A 17,819-nucleotide genomic window follows, 5' to 3' on the forward strand; every position below is an offset into this window, starting at 1 on the left:
TATGCAGTGGGACTCTTAGATGGAAAACACTGCCCAAGGGGCCAAAGACAGCTCCCTTCCTGGAGGCCAGAGGATAGATTTGCCATTGAGAGAATTTCAATGCTTCTTCCTAAGGATAAGGGCTGTGCCAAGCATATGTGCATGTGAGGTTCTTAGGAGAGATGAAAAATCTATTATCGGACAAGCCCACAGGACCAAGAAAAGATCCTAGGAAATATTTCTGGGTTTATCAGGAACTACTGACATTCCCACTGGTACCTCACAACCCTTGGGCAGTAACTGGCATTATTTACCTTTAAAACATAATACTAAGTCGTGTAACACGCACTTGTAACACCAGGTAACACAAGTTCAAAGCCAGCCTCAGCAACTTAGGGAGGCTGTCAGCAACTTAGCAAGACCCAATTTCCAAATAAGAATAGATAAAGAGATCTGGGGGTATCTTAGATAGCTTAGAGGCAGAGTGTCCCTATGTTCAGTCCCCAGCACTAACAAGAAATAATAATAATAATAATAATAATAATAATAATAATAATAGCTGGATATGATGGCATACACTTGTAATTCCAGTACTTCAGAGGAGACTAGAGGGTCACAGGTTCAAGATCAGCCTCAACTACTTGTAGTGAGATTCTCAGGAAACTAGTGAAACCCTATTTTAGAATTAGAAATTTTTAAAAATGGCTGAGGATAGAGCTGGAAGGTAGATTACCCAGGATTCAACGCCCAGTACCCCCAACACAACATAAAACTAAGAAAAAGAGTGTCCAGTATAGTGACACACTTCTTTTTTATTTTTTATTTTTTGGAAACAGGGTCTCACTAAGTTGCCGAGAGACTCACTCAGTATCTGAGGCTGGCTTTGAACCTGTGACATCCTCCTGTCGCAGCTTCCCAAGCACTGGAATTACAAGCGCGTGCCACCACGCCCGGCTGACACACACTTCTAATCCCAGTACTTGAGAGGCTGAGACAGGAGGATCTCAGGTTTGAGGACAGCCTCAGCAAGTAGTAAGACTCTCATCAACCTAGTGAGACCCTGTTTTAAAAACAAAAAATAAAGCCAGGTGTGGTGGTACATGCTTGTAATCCCAGTACTTGGGAGGCTGAGAACAGGAGGATCGCAGTTTCATGGCCAGCCTCAGCTACTTAATGATGCCCTCCACAGTGTAGTGAGGCCCTGTTTCAAAATAAAGAATAAAAAATAGGGCTGGGGATGTAGCTCAGAGGTAGCATGTCCCTGGGTTCAATCTCCGGTACCGCAAAAATAAGGGGGGCTGGGAGTGTAGCTCAGAGATAGAATGCCCCTGGGTTCAATCCCCAATCCCAATAAATAGATAGATGATGATGATAGATAGATAGATGATAGATAGATAGATAGATAGATAGATAGATAGATAGATGGGTAGATGATAGAATTTTTTAAATACCCTGGGTGTGGTGGTACATGTTTTTAATCCTAATACTTGGGAGGCTGAGACAGAGGATCGCAGGTTTGCAGATACCTGCAACTACTTGTGAAGCCTCTGCAACTTAGTGAGACCCTGTTTCAAAATAAAGAATAATGCCGGGCGTGGTGGCGCACGCTTGTAATCCCCACGCTTGGGAGGCGGAGACAGGAGGATCGCGCAGGTTCGAAGCCAGCCGCGCGTGCTGGCTTAGGAGACCCTGTTTCAAAAATATAAAATAGGTCTGGGAGTGTAGCCCGGAGGAAGAAGGGCTTCCAGGAACCCCAGTACCACCAAAATAAATAAATAAATATAAAAAATAAAGAAAGAATAAAATAAGGTGGGGTGTGGCTGGGAGATACAATACCACTGGGCTCAACCCCAGTACCAAAAAAGGGGGGAAGAAAAAAGCATATTTGCCTTATTAAGAAACCTCGGCTTCCTGCATTTTCTCCAAGGGTCATTTCCACTGTTGGAAGAATTAATTTCCAACTGTAATCTCCAGGGCCTAAGCCATAGGAAGTAGGGTATGTGTTGCAAAAGTACAGTGGAGTTTGACATCCCTGGGGGAGGGCAGTGGCAGGCCTGTGGCCTCAGGAGCCCTGCTCACCTCAGGACAACTCAGTGATTCCCTTGGCTGTCTGCTGGTCCTCTCCGTTTTCTGTGCTGTTCTGTGGGTACATCAATAGAGGTTAAATTTTTCCTGGATTAAAAGAGAAGTAGCACCGAGTGTGATGGCACTGGCTTGTAAACCCCGTATTTGGGAAGCTGAGACAGGAGGATCACAGATTTAAGACCATCCTCAGCAACTTAGTGAAACCCTTCCAAAAGCAAAAAAAAAAAAAAAAAAAAAAATTAAAGGGGCTGGGGGTGTGTCTCAGAGGTAGGATGCCCCTGGGTTCAACACCCAGTACAAGAAAACTAAAAATAAAAGGGAAACGGTAAGGACGCTCCACTTCCCCTTTCGTGCAGACTCAGAACCTCGGGCACGTGGGTTCCTCTATTCTCTCTGACTGATGTGATCTTTATAATAAGTGCCGGCCCTCTGTTCTGGATAGTAGGGGGAGGGAAGGCTGGATTAATGCCTGATTTGGGTAAATGTCATGAGATGCCATCATCAGAGTGGCCTGTCTGAATATGTACTTACTGTTTTGGCTAAATTGCTCAGTCTTACCTTTTTTTGTGTGTGTTTGGTACTGGGGATCGAACTCAGGGGCATTCTACCTCTGAGCTACACCCCCAGCACTATTTTATTATTTTAATTTTGAAACAGGGTCCCTCTAGTTGATGAGAGTCTCACTACTTGCTAAGGCTGTCCTCGAACCTGCAATCCTCCTGTCTCAGCCTCCAAGTACCAGGATTACAAGCGTGCACCGCCACACCTGGCAGTCTTACATAGTTTCAACCAAACTCCATACTACTTTTCAAGATGGTAAAGGACTACAAGTGTCCTGGGTGATACAGGCAGGATGTGTATGACATTCTTATGTGCCTCACAGTCTCCTCTGTTTCTGAAGGCAGGATGATTGTTTACTCCCAGGTCCAGTGATGGTGGCCTGCTCACCCATGTCCACGACTAGTGTAACTTGCCCTTATGTCTCTCTCATCCTGGTTAGAATCTGGTGTCCCTGGCTAAGCCTCAGCTCCCCCTCTGCTGGTATGTGCAGACCCCTTTGGATGTGGGTCTCATCCTCCATCCCACCTCTGTCCAGGGCCATCCCCTCCTCTGCCTCCACTTCAGAGTCAACTGGTCCATAGCTATGTTAGGCTTCCTTCATGGCAGCTCCCCTGGACTCTTCGCCCATCAAACCTCAGGAAATGCAGCCCCTGGAGTTTCTTTCACCCACAACAAAACAGGAACCAAGATCTGCTCCATGCATCCAAGTTCCTAAACTCCAGCCATCCCTCTGCCCACAGAGGTTACTGGGTTAGTCTGCAAAGTAAATGGCCATAATTCCCAAACGCATGTAGAGCAAATTTTTTTTCTTGAAGCCCCTGTCTTCTGCATTGACAACCTTCCATGTCTGAGATGTCTGACTATGCCTACAACTGCCTCTGAGGACCATCTACCCCATGTGACTGCAGTGGAACACTCTTTGGCTTGTGGTTCTTGTTGACCCAAGACTTGACATTCTCTCTATATATTTAGGTAAAAATAGCATCCCTGGGAGTTACAGCAAAGAATATTGTCACCACACACACACACACCCCTCAAAAAAGTGTGTGTGTGTGTGTGTGTGTGTGTGTGTGTGTGTGTATACATAAAGGATACAAAGGTAAATTTACCAAAGCCTAAGACCTCAGCTATGAAATTGGGGTGTGGCTTAGAGGTAGAATGCCCCTGGGTTCCATTCCCCAATACCACACAGAAAGAAAGAAGAAAGGAAGGAAGGGAGGAAGGGAGGGAGGAATGAACTGAAGTCGAAGCCATTTGCCTTCAAGTGAGATGATGTGCCAGTAGCTGCTGAAAGACACCTGGGAAGGGAGTGAGTTCTTCCCCTTCCTATGTGGGATGATGCTTCAGTAGAGAGGGAGCACTGCAGGGTTCAAGAGATGAGTGAGCATCTCAGGAGCCAAGTCCTGAGAAGATAGAGGCTGAGCTCCTGAACCTAGGCTAGAGATGGTTGCAGTTAGGACCATAGTATGCAGAGGGGTGCAGAGAAGGCCAGGGAAAGCACAGGTAGATTGGGCTGAGGAAGCCATGCCAAGTCACACCTGAGTGCTTCTGTATTCTCATGAATAATTCAGATAGGCCATTCAAATGGAGGAGGGTTACTAGCGGTGTGGAGTATTAGAGTAGATCTAGTGGGGTTGGCTTAGCATGATGCATACAGGTAAAAGAATTCACAAGGCTTTAAAGTTTTTCACATCAAATATCACACAGGTAGCCTCAAATATCACTCGAGTAGCCTTGTAGCACAGCCTGTAATTCCAGTACTTAGCAGGCTGAGAGAGGAGAATCACAGGTTGAAACAATTTAAGTAAGGCTCTCAGCAACTTAATAGAAACCCTATTTCCAAGTTAAAAAAAATAAAAAATAGTTCTGGGGATATAACTTGGGGATAGAATGCCCATGGGTTCAATACCTAGTACCAATTTAAAAAAAAAAAAAAAAGTACTAGGTATTCAGACCCTATAGATTTGCCTTCTAGGTTGGTGTCTTTCTGTTTCTCTCCCCATTAGGTGGCAGTGTTACACCACCTCAAGTCTAAAGGTGCACTCACCCCGCCCTTCGTATTTCAAAAAACTCTAGAAGTTTTGCTTGATAGCACAGGCTAGAAATCTTTTTCTAAGAAGACTGATACCGAAAGATCTCCAGTTCCAAGCCAGCTTCAGCAAGTTAGTGAGGCCCCAATTTTAAAATAAAATAAAATCGGGCTAGGGGTGTATCCCAAAGATGCCCCTGGGTTCAATCCCCACTGAGGAAAAAAAAAAGAAAAAAAAAACAGGAAGGAGAATTTCCTTGGAAACATGTGGGGTTTTTTTTTTGGGGGGGGGGTTGTTTTTGTGGGTCTGGGGATGGAACCCAGAGGCATTCAACCTTCAAGCTACACCCCCTGCCCTATGTTTTCTTTATTTTTGAAACATGGTCTCACTAAGTTACCGAGGGCCTCAGTAAGTAGCTGAGGCTGTCCATGAACCACAATCCTTCTGTCTCAGCCTCCTAAATGCTGGGATTACAAGTGTGCGCCACCAGGCCCCACAACAGTCTGAGGTTATTTTTTAACTACTGCAATGTCTGAGCTATCTGTCCGTATCCCAGATACCCAGTTCCCCCAGATCCAGCGAGAAAGTCCTTAGCTAACATTCATGAGGCTCTGGGTTCCATCTCCAGCACTGTGTGTGTGTGTGTGTGATATTGAGGATTGATTCTACCTCTGAGATACACACCCAGACCTGTTTTATTCTTTTTTTTTTTTTTGGTGGTACTGGGGTTCCTGGAAGCCCTGCTACCTCCAGGCTACACTCCCACGGGCTACACTCCCAGACCTATTTTTTAACTTTATGTGGAAACAGGGTCTCTTAAGCCAGCAAGGCTGGCTCCGAACCAGTGCGATCCTCCTGCCTCTGCCTCCCAAGCGCGGAGATTACAAGCGTGCGCCACCATGCCCGGCTATTCTTTATTTTGAAACAAGATCTCTTTAATTTTTTTTCCCCAGTACTGGGGATTGAACCCAGGGGGCATTCTACTTCCGAGTTACAACCTCAGCCCTATTTTTATTTTTATTTTGAAACAGAGCCTCTCTAGGTTGATGAGAATCTCAATACTTGCTGAAACTATCCTCAAACCCATGATCCTTCTGTGTCAGCCTCCCAGTTACTGGAATTACAGGCATGTGCCACCACTCCCAGCTGAAAAAAAAAATGTTAAGTTCTTCTGGCATCAGGCAGGTTAATTCATTTACTGAAATTTATTTATCTTGTTGGTGAAAGAGTCAGGAAAGTGCCCAGAACTTTGCAGATTCAACACATTTTCCTTCATTCCATAAAATTTTCACTGAGGTTTAAGTGATTAAGAGCACAGAATGTCTTTGTAAAGATAGATGTTGTAATGGTTTGAGATGTCGACATGGGTTCTTGTTCTTAGCTAGTTTAGAAAAAATAGCTTCATTTTATTATTACAAAGGTAGAAAGAAGGGACAGAACAATAAAGCACTGCATCAGAAAGACACAGTGGAGCTGGGCGTGGTGGCGCGCGCTTGTAATCCCCGCGCTTGGGAGGCTGAGACAGGAGGATCGCACAGGTTCGAAGCCAGCCTCAGCTACTTAGTGAGACCCTGTTTCCAAATAAAATATAAAGTAGGTCTGGGAGTATAGCCCGGAGGTAGAAAAGCCCCTGGGTTCCAGCCCCAGTACCACAAAAATAATAAAGAAGGAGGAGGAGAACGAGGAGGATGCAGTAGAGTACCTTGAAAATAAGACACTGAAGTTTTTTTTTTTAAACACAAAACAGTTTTTATAAGAATTTATTATCTTCTTCCTCCCATCCTGCTTAGCCAATAGTCTTTTTACCTCCCCTAAACCAATACAGGTGCAGGCCCACCAATTATCTCCGTGGAGCAAGACTTTCTTCTTAGATTTATGACCAAGAAGTGTTACTTGGTTAACAAGGTCAGGGGTTACATGGTATGTGCCCACTTTGGAGAAGGCTTGTACCATCCACCTGTGTCCTTGGGAAGTTTTTAGACTTCTTCTATCTCTATCTGCTAGAAGTTATTTATTATGTTGAAAATTTGTCTTTAAGGAGGCTTTGGGCTATAACTCTTTTGTGTACTTGGTAATTAATATAGGGTTCTCTTAACTTTAAACTACAGTGAGAATTTAGTGTTCTAACATTCCATGTTTAGCTGAGCCAACAGCTAACTTTTAGCTGACTGAGGTCAATATTGGCTGCAGCTCTTAGCTGACAGCTTAGAGGCAAAGCAAAGGATTTTATTGTTTTGCCTAAGTATGAAAGCTTATTCTTATTGGCAATTAATAGAGCTCTTCTTATCAATCAATAGAGACTCAATCCTTATCAGATGTCTTACTGTTTCTGTTTTGATGAGCTGTCAACAGATTGCTTGTTTTTACATAGGTCACTGCCTTAGATAAACTTAGGTCATAGAATTAAGATGCTGGGGCTGGGTGTGGTGGCACACATTTGTAATCCCAACATTCGAGTGACTTAGACCGCAAGATCGCAGTTCGCGGACAGCCTCAGCTACTTAGTGAGGCCTCTGCAACTCAGTGAGACCCTGTTTCAAATAAAGAATAAAAAATAGGGCAGGGAGCGTAGCTCGGAAGTTGAATATCCTGGGGTCCCATCCCCAGACCCGCAAAAAAAAAAAAGATAAAAGAAAAAATAAAGATGCTGAAAGGCATCCTAGTGTTACTTGGTCCAGTGTCCCAAAGCTAGTCAACCTAGCTTGTTGCATTGATTTGAGACTCGATTTGGATCATGTAATTAGGTACAGAAGATATAAAGTAAAATATACTAAATGTGCATTTAGGGACCCAATATCCAGCATATTTTAGAAATTAGGTTCAGAGTCATTTGCAGTTAGCAAAATATGTGAAGTAAGACTGATATAACTGTTAAGGTCTTTCTGTCCACAAGTATAGTTGAAAATCTGAAGCTGCCTTCAGCATGCCCTATAGAACTGATATAGTCACCAATTTCTTACAAAAAATGGTTTAATGTCATAAGTACAGTACACAAATAATATGGATGTGGGTGGGGTTACTGGGGATTGAATTCAGGGGCATTCTACCCCTGAGCATTACACCCACAGCCCCGTTTTTACTTTTATTTGGAAACAGGACCTTGCTAAGTTGAAGAGGGCCTCACTCAGTTGCTGAGGCTGGATTCAAACCTATGCTTCTCCTGTCTTAGCCTCCCAAGGACTGGGATTACAGGCATGTGTCACCACAATGGGCTTGAGTATATAATTATTTTTTCTTTTTTGTAGTACTGGGAATTGAACTGAACTCAGGGGCATTTTACCTCCGAGCTACACCTTCAGCCCTATTTTTAAATTTTTTAGTTTGAAACAAGGTCTCACAGAATTGCAGAGGGCCTCACTAAGTAGCTGAGGCTGGCTGCGAACCTGTGATCCTCCCTCTCAGCCTCCCAGGTACTGGGATAACAAGTGTGCACCACCACACCTGGCTTGAGTATAATTTGTAAAAGTCCAAGCCTACAAGCTTCAGGCAACAAGAAAACACTAGGCTACAAGAAAACACCAGGCCACATGATCAGGAATAGGACTTGGTGCTAACACCTAACAGTGGTCCCCAGGAAAGGAGGTCTATGTGCTCTGTCCTCCTCTGAAACCTTTCCTGTACTGAAGGATCAAGACCTATCCAAGACAAGGCCCTATTTTGCAAAGAGAAACAAGATTATATATATATATATATATATATATATATATATATATAGAGAGAGAGAGAGAGAGAGAGAGAGAGAGACTGCAGATTGCAATGGAGATTAAAGAGTTGATTGAAAACTAGGCATGGAGGCACAGTCTTATAATCCCAGTACTTGGGAGACTGAGACAGGAGGATCCCAGTTTCCAGGGACAGCCGCAGCTACTTAGTGAGGCACTCCACAACTTAGTGAAACCCTGTTTCAAAATTAAAAATAAAATAGTGCTGGGGGTGTAGCTTGGAGGTAGAATGCCCCTGGGATTCATCCCCAGTGTCAAAGAAAAAGAGTTGATTGAACTGATGTACATCAATGAAAAACTTGAGGCCGAATAACTGGAGTGAAAAAAGGATCAGACTTTATCTAAGGCAAGGAATAGGGGTATGGGACTGTGGTCAGTCCCAGGTTACAAAACTTGTGGTTGTAGATGCTGGAGGTAATGGCTACCATAATGTTCCTTTGAGAACTGTTTTTCTCTGTCTTTTTACTTACTTAAATATATTATTTTCTTTCTATATTATTATATTCCTTGTATCATCATCAGTATTATTATTATTTATTATTATTATTAATTATTATTATTATTGCAGTGCTAAGGATTAAATATAGGGTGTCACACATACTGACCTAGTGCTCTAGTCCTGAATTATCTCCCTCCAACACAGAGTTTCATTTTCTGACAATGAAACCATTCTATAAATGAGCATGGTGTTAGGTACACATTATCTGTTACTGCACTAAAATCCATTCCGTTCAGTTGTACAGTTTCAATGGGTCATGCGTCAGTTTGGGGGAAAGGAGAGGGAAGAAGAACAAAAGGAAAGGAGGCATGGCTTGACCTTACTCCCACCTGACTTCATTTTATGTTTAATTATGTTGACTTCTCAATTCTACTTCATTTATTGTGGCATTGCCGGAGAACAGATCCAGATCCTTAAACATGCTAGGAGGAACAGAATTCCCAACCCCAAAATTCTCATTTTATTTTATTTTTTTTGGTGGTACTGGGGGTGGAACCTAGAGGCTTTCTACCTCCGGGATATACTTCCAGATTTGTTTTATACTTTGTTTTGAAACAGGGTCGCACTAAGTTGCTGAGAGCCTCACTAAGTAGCTGAAGCTGGCTTCGAACCCGTGCGATCCTCCTGCCTCAGCCTCCCAAGTGCGGGGATTACAAGTGTGCGCCATCATGCCCAGCTCCAAAATTCTCATTTTAAAATGAATGATATCTTCAGCTAGGGTCAGTGGCACATGCCTGTAATCCCAGTACTTAGGAGGCTGAAACAGGATTACTAAATTAGAGACTAGCCTCAGCAGCTAAGTGATATACCATTTCAAAATAATAAAAAGGGTTAGAGTGATCCTGGGTTCAATCCCTAGTAGCACAAAAATGTAGTTAAATCTTAATTTAAATCTTATAAATTCATTTTACACAAAGATATATAAATACATAGACTAGGTGTGGTGGCACATACATGTAATCCCAGTATTTGGGAGACTGAGGCAGGAGAATTACAGAATTGAGGCCAGACTCAACAGTGCAGTAAGACTCACAACACCCTAGCAAGACTCTTTTTCAAACAAAAACTAAATAGGGCAGAACCAGGTGTGGTGGCATACCCTTGAAATCCTAGTACTTGGGAGGCTGAGACCATAGGATTCCAAGTTTGTAGCCGGCCTCAGCAACTTTGGGAGACCCTGTTTCAAAACAAAAAATAAAATAGAGCTGGATGGGTGGTATAGCTCAGAGGTAGAACAGCCCTAGGTTCAATTCTGAGTACCAAAAAAAAGTACTGGGGGTGGGTGTAGCTTGGAGGTAGAATGCCCCTGAGTTCAACACACAGTACTAAAAAGTAAATAAGTAAAATAAAAATAAATGCATAGATGTTAAATGAATAAATGAATAGTGAATAACACAAGTAATGTAAAGGATGTTATTTTATTTATTTATTTATTTATTTTGGTGGTACTGGGGTTCCTGGAAACCCTTCTACCTCCGGGCTACGCTCCCAGACCTATTTTTATACTTTTTTTTTTTTTTTTTTTTTTTTGGAAACAGGGTCTCTTACGCCAGCGCGGCTGGCTTCGAACCTGCGGGATCCTCCTGTCTCCGCCTCCCAAGCGCGGGGATTACAAGCATGCGCCACCATGCCTGGCAGCTCTGGATATCTTGATGCAGACATTTGCATATAGCCTTTGCCAAAAAGAAAAAAAAAATTGGTGGCGCACATTTGTAATCCCAGGACATGCGAGGCTGAGACAGGAGAATCCGGGTTTGTGGCCAGCATAGTGAGGCCCTCCGCAACTTAGTGAGAACTTGCTTGGAAATAGAGAATAAAAAATTGGGCTGGGGGTATAGCTGGAGGTAGAATGCCCCTGGGTTCAATCTTCAGTACCTCAAAAAAATTGGGAATATGTGTCAATTTGTAGCACTTTACATGAAGGATATTATCTAAACTGTGGGCAATGATTTACTAAAAATATTTGCTGTGGCACTACATATCATGATTCCAAAACAATATAGGAATTGTTAAACAGGTTGTAGAAACAGGTTGTGGGAAAAAAATAAAATACATGAATTACCTAATATCAAGGAAAACTCACAATAACTAGATAATTAAGATTGCTGCACCCAATTGCAAAACCTGAAAGAATTTTCCCCTACCTTCAGATTTCAATATTAGACAAAATACTGTCTCAAATATGGAGAAACGCAGGTGATATGCAAAGCAGGCTGAAAGCAGCGGTCTCTGCCTGTTCGGACTGTGGATGGCTACTCTTTATCCTGTGTTGCTTTCCGTGCCTTCCAACATGGCTGCAAACAAAATGAACGGCCATTGTAGAATAAAGGGGGAAATACTGGCGTGATATATGAGAGCTCTCCTCAGCAGGGTTTGCAAACCCCCACACCCACACCCCTGGACAGGATGGAGGGGCAGTCAGCCCTCCCATGGGGACCAGAAGGAAGGGTGGCAGAGGACAGAGAGAGCAGGGGCGTGGTGCCCGTGTGCTGTGCAAAGCCAGCAGCTCCTTTATCCACATAAATGGGGGAAGAATCGTGGCCAGTGCAGCCCTGGCTCTCCTTCCTCCACACCCCTCCTCCTGCAACCTCAGCTCTCCCTCCCCAGCCACTCCTGGTGCCCGCCATCCATCCTGCAGGAGAGCTCGGTCTCCATGGCTACCGCCTCTGTGCTCTGATGTGGAGTGGGAAGGATGTTCATGCCTGGACCACTTAATCAGTCACAACCTGTGCGGTGCAGTGGTGCGGGTAAAAGGAAGCGAAAGCCAGAAACGGGCGGGGAAATTATAGGAGAACATCTAAGTGTGGGAAATTATCTTTAGATCAGAGCTGAAAAAGAAAATATACTTAATAACTTTCTGGAAGGATTAGCTTTATAGGTGGGGGGAATCTTCTCAGATTTTCTGGAAGGATTAGCTTTATAGGTGGGGGGAATCTTCTCAGATTTTGCTCGGTAGCTGAGTAGCGTAGAGGCGACCACAACTATCTAGTTATTGTGAGTTATTCTTTGTTTTCAGTCTGCAAGGCATTTCCATTAGGAGTTTAATGAGAAAACCAGAAACACAAAAGAAAAATGGGATAAAAGTAACAGGAGAATTGGGTAAGGAAGGAATTTTTCAACTTTGGCCAAAGAGTAAAGCTGTGTAGAAAAAATAAATAAAAAGATTAAGGGCTGCATCAAAGCTTCAGTGGTGGGAATCCTGGGTTTGATCTCAAACACCATAAAAACACAGTAGTTAGAGATTTGACTGTATAAAAATAAAATTATGCATAGAAATGAAATTCCCTAACATAAGTAAATTTCAAAAAATGAGAAATCTTTGCAGTGCTTGGGGTTATTTCCCACACATACAACTTAAAATCAATAAGTTTTTAAAAATTAGTAAATGGGGTGGGTGGTGGCATAAGCCTATAATCCCAGTACTTGGGAGGCTGAGACAGGAGGATTGACAGTTCAAGACCAGCCTCATCAACTCAGTGAGTCCCTCAGCAGTCCTATTTCAAAATAAAAAAGCCGGGTATGGTGGTGCACTTTTGTCATCCAAGTACTTTGGAGGCTGAGACAGGAGGATCTGGGTTCGCAGCCAGCCTCACCTACTTAGTGAGGTCCACAACTTAGTGAGACCCTGTTTCAAAATAAAGAATATATAAATAGGGCAGGGAGTGTATCTCAGAGGTCGAATTCCCCTGGGTTCCATTCCCAGACCCACAAAAAAAGAAAGAAAGAAAGAAAAAAAGAAAGAAAAAGAAAAGAGAAAGAAAGAAAGAAAGAAAGAAAGAAAGAAAGAAAGAAAGAGAGAGAGAGAGGGTTGGGTATAGCTTGGATGTAGTATGGCCCTGGGTTCAATCACCAGCACAAGAAAGAAACAAGGAAAAAGGAAGGAAGGAAGGAAGGAAGGAAGGAAGGAAGGAAGGAAGGAAGGAGTGTGGTGGTATACTTTTGTAATCCCAGTACTTGGGAGGCTGAGACAGGAGGATCCCAGGTTCAAGGACTGCCTCAGCAAGTAGTGAGACTCTCATCAACTTAGCAAGACTCTGTTTCAAAATAAAAATAAAATAATCAGGGCGTGGTAGTGCATGTTTGTAATCCCAGCATTTGGGAGGCTGAAGCAGGAGGATTGAGGGTCACAGCCAGCCTCAGCTACTTAGTAAGGTCCATTGCAACTCAATGAGACCCTGTTTCAAAATAAAGAATAAAAAATAGCCGGGCGTGGTGGCGCAAGCTTGTAATCCCAGCATTTGAGAGGCTGAGACAGGAAGATCATGGTTTGTGGACAGCCTTAGCTACTACTTAGTGAGGCCCTTTGCAACTCAGTGAGACCCTGTTTCAAAAAAAAGAATAAAAAATAGGGCTGGGGGTAGAACTTGGAGGTAGAATGCCCCTGGGTTTCATCCCCAATACTGCAAAAATAAATAAATAAAGTAAAATAAAAAATAGGGCTGGGGGTATAGCTCGGATGTAGAATGCCCCTGGGTTCATTCTCCAGTACTGCAAAATAAAAACTAATAAATGGGTAGGTAGAAGTATAGGGCCAATAGAGGAAGGAGGGGAAGGAAAGAGGACGTACTGGGGAATGAAATTGTTCAAGTTATATTATGTGCAAATATGTATAACAATGAATGCAACGGTTATACATAATTATTATACACCAATAACAAAAATTTTCAAACTAAAAATATTAATAAATGGTGGCCAGGGCATTAAAAAGAGAATTCAAACCGGGCGTGGTGGTGCACGCTTGTAATCCTAGCATTCGGGAGGCTGAGACTGGAGGATCGTAGTTCGCAAACAGCCTCAGCTATTTAGGCACTTTGCAACTTAATGAGACCCTGTTTCAAAACAAAGAATAAAAATAGGGCAGGGGGTATAGCTCAGAGGTCGAATGCCCCTGGTCCATCCCCAGACCTGCAAAATGAGAGAGAGAGAGAGAGAGAGAGAGAGAGAGAGAGAGAGAGAGAGAGAGAGAGAAGAGGGAGGAGGGAGGAGGGAGGAGGGAGGAGGGAGGAGGGAGGAGGGAGGAGGGAAGAGGGAAGAGAGAAGAGAGAAGAGAGAGAATTCTTAGCTGGGTGGTGCTTCATGCTTATAATCCAAGTATTTAGGAGGCTGAGACAGGAGAATTGCAGGTTCTTAGCCAACCTCAAAAAGTAGTGAGAATCTCATTAACCTACAGAGTCCTTCTTTCAAAATTAAAATAGGGCCAGGAGTGTAGCTCAGAGTTAGAATGCCCCTGGGTTCAATCCACAGTGCCTCTGTCAATACAAATAGGCATTAAGTTTCCTGTACCCAGAGTATAAAGTGTATTGCCTTTTTTTATTATTATTTGTAACTATCTATTTTTCTAACAATTTTTTATTGAACATAAATAGTATACATTTAAACTATATTTGGTGCCCTTTCCCCCCCCCGCCCCCGTTTTCCCTTCCCCCCTCCCAGCCAAGCACAGAAGGAGAAGATACATATGTTTCCTCTAATATGCCCAAACTAGGAAACACAGAGGATACCAGTGGGACTCCAGATATTGGAGGGGAAATACTAGCTAAGTTTGAATGGAAAGATAGGAGAGGAGGAAGGCCGATCTTGATTGAGGGTCTATACCTGAACATGTGTAAAATTATTGCCTTTTTTTTTCTTTTCTTTTCTTTTTTTGTTGGTACTGGGGTTCCTGGAAGCCCTTCTACCTCCGGGCTACACTCCCAGACCTATTTTATATTTTTGAAACAGGGTCTCTTAAGCCAGCGTGGCTGGCTTCGAACCTGCGCGATCCTCCCGTCTCCGCCTCCCAAGCGCGGGGATTACAAGCGTGCGCCACCACGCCCGGCATGTATTGGCTTTTTAATCCAATAAATCTACTTCTGGAAATATATAGTGAATAATTATAGTCATAAAAAATATGTGTGTGCCGGGCATGGTGGCTCATGCTTATCCCAGTACTTGGGGGCTGCGACAGGAGGATGGTGTGTCCCCTCCAGCCTCAGCTACTTAGCGAGGCCCTCCGCAACTCAGTAGCCCCTGTTCAAAATAAAGAGTTAAAAATAGGGCTGGGGTGTAGCTCAGAGGTAGAATGCCCCTGGGTTCCATCCCCAGTACCAAAAAAAGAATCTATGTACAAAATATTTTCATTTTATGAAATGAATATCTTTGAGGACTATTTTAACATGCTTTGTTTCTATACACTTCCTTTATTTAATTTTCCTATAAATCTACTACTGTGCTTTTTTCTTCTCCCCCCCCCATTGGGAATTAAATGCAGGGGTCTTCTACCTACAAACGACACCCCTGTCCCATTTATTTATTTATTTATTTATTTATTTATTTATTTATTTGGTGGTACTGGGGTTCCTGGAAACCGTTCTACTTCCGGGCTACACTCCCAGACCTATATTTATATATTTTATTTGGAAACAGGGTCTCTTAAGCCAGCGCAGCTGGCTTTGAACCTGCGTGATCCTCCTGTCTCTGCCTCCCAAGCGCGGGGATTACAAGCGTGCGCCACCACGCCCGGTTTAATTTTTTATTTTGAAATAAGGTCTCACTAAATTGCTGAGGGTCTCGCTAAGTAGCTATTCTGGCCTCTAACCTGCCGTCCTCTTGTCTCAGCCTCCTAAGTACTGGGACAGACATGAGCCACCACTCCAAGCTTACTATGCTTTTTCTAATAGAAAGCAAAATGGGAAATTTAATAACACATATCAGTTATAACAAAATTTAAAGAGCATAGTTTATTACATCCTGTCTAATAAAACCTGCCTAAAATCCTTTATGTACTCCACCTATTAGAGCAAATGCTGGAGATAACCTCAATAGTAACATGATATCCATTACTGCCAGAACACAAGGTTAGAAACTGCTAGGTAACGTGTGTAGGTTCTCACCCACTTAAGCAGACACTATCAACCACTTTTGATTTATGCTTCTGGAAATTGGGGCACATGGAGGTGGAGTCAGTTACCAAGGGCCTCAGCACTACTGGAGGAGGGTGCCAAAGTCCATCAAAGGCCCTGGTCTGTCTGACTAGATTACACACTGGGTTGCAGAATTCTTTCCTGCCCCCAGTACAAGAATGAAACGAAAGACACACTGGGGAAGAATGTAAGACAGGAAGGAAGAGATTGTTTTAAAATTGCAGTAACAGCCGGGCACGGTGACGCACGCTTGTAATCCCAGTACTCGGGGGGCTGACAGGAGGATCATAAGTTCAAGGAGGCCCTCAGCAACCAAGTAATACCCCGTTTCCAAATAAATAAAATTGGTCTGAAGATGTATGTTGGAGGTAGAATGCCTCTGAGTTCAATTCCCAGTACCACACAAAATAAAATAAAAAACAATTGTATTAACCTACTTTATGGAATAAAAAGACATCTAGGAAACTCTTGAAGCAGTTCAGTCACAGTATTTACATTAACATGATCACAGTGTGTTTACACAGCTGGGTGTGGTGGCGCAAGCGTGTAACCCCAGCATTTGGGAGGATGAGACAGCCTCAGCTACTACTCAGCGAGGCACCTTGCAACTCAGTGAGACCCTGTTTCAAAATAGAGAATAAAAACTAGGGTTGGGTGTGTAGCTTGGAGGTAGAATGCCCCTGGATTCCATCTCCAGCACTGCAAAAAAAAAAATCAATATATTTTTAATTTAAAAAAATTGTATTTACTTAGAAACATTCAGAATGTCAACAAGAACAGCTGCAACATTTTTTTTGCAATTACAGAGTGGTATTCAGTTAACAGAACAACAATTATTTCATATAAGCTGCATCAGAGACAACTGAAGATGAAAAAACTACCGTCCCCATATATAACTGATTTGTGCTGTGCACCAACAAGAACCTGCTTTAAATTTCCATGCCAATTTACAACCCCCAGACTGTACCAGGCAAGGTTAGTGGCTATTGAAAATACCACCAGGACAGGGCTATCTAAAGACACATTCGGTAGTGTGTTAACTATACAAAAAAAGACACTGTACAGTTTAAAAGTAAATCTTACACAGCCTTACGTTTCAATTTTTTTCTTTAAAAGGAGTGAGTTGTGTACAGGGGGGGTTAAATGTTTTATAGACAAGGAAAAAAACTGCGCTAGAACCAACTTATTCATCATCATCATCTTCTTCATCTTCATATTCCTCCTTTTCATCCTCTTCGTCTTCCTTGTCCTCCTCCTCCTCTTCCTCCTCCTCCTTTTTCTTGCTCTTCTCAGCCTTGACAACTCCCTTTTTTGCTGCATCGGGTTTTCCTTGAGCTCGGCGGGCAGCAGTATCCTTCTCATACTTTTCCTTCAGCTTAGCAGCTTTCTTCTCATAAGGCTGCTTGTCATCTGCAGCAGTGTTATTCCACATCTCTCCCAGTTTCTTTGCAACATCACCAATGGATAGGCCAGGATGTTCTCCTTTAATTTGGGGCGATACTCAGAACAGAACAAGAAGAAGGCCGACGGAGGCCTCTTGGGTGCATTGGGATCCTTGAACTTCTTTTTTGTCTCCCCTTTAGGAGGGATATAGGTTGTCATTTCTCTTTCATAACGGGCTTTGTCCGCCTTTGCCATGTCTTCAAATTTCCCTTTCTCTTTAGCAGACCTGGTCTTCCACCTCTCTGAGCACTTCTTAGAAAACTCTGAGAAGTTGACGGAAGCATCTGGGTGCCGCTTCTTGTGCTCCTCCCGGCAAGTTTGCACAAAGAATGCATCTGATGACATCTTGCCTCTCGGCTTCTTAGGCTCTCCTTTGCCCATGTTTAGTTGTTTTTCCTCCGCGCGGCAGCGAGTCGCCCAGTGTCCGTCCGGCTCTCACTTGCCCCGGCGCTGTCTCTATGGAGCTCAAGGTACTGCAATCAAAAAATCAATATATTTACACAGAAAATAGCCTAGAAGAAATCAGGTAATTGTCACACGTTCAACTAACATATATTGAGAACACTAGGCCAAGCATTGTTCTGCCGGTGTGCTAGAA

General features: G+C 43.2%; 1 pseudogene across 1 annotated transcript; it reads right to left on the reverse strand.

Moving 5' to 3' along the window:
* Positions 1-16,961: 16,961 nt before the first annotated feature.
* On the reverse strand, positions 16,962-17,602 carry LOC308278549 (high mobility group protein B1-like; annotated as a pseudogene). The gene has a single exon. The product of its transcript is annotated as a high mobility group protein B1-like (transcript).
* Positions 17,603-17,819: the final 217 nt, after the last annotated feature.

The sequence above is a fragment of the Muscardinus avellanarius genome, assembly GCF_963383645.1.
Source record: "Muscardinus avellanarius genome assembly, chromosome: X".
NCBI classification, from domain to species: domain Eukaryota; kingdom Metazoa; phylum Chordata; class Mammalia; order Rodentia; family Gliridae; genus Muscardinus; species Muscardinus avellanarius.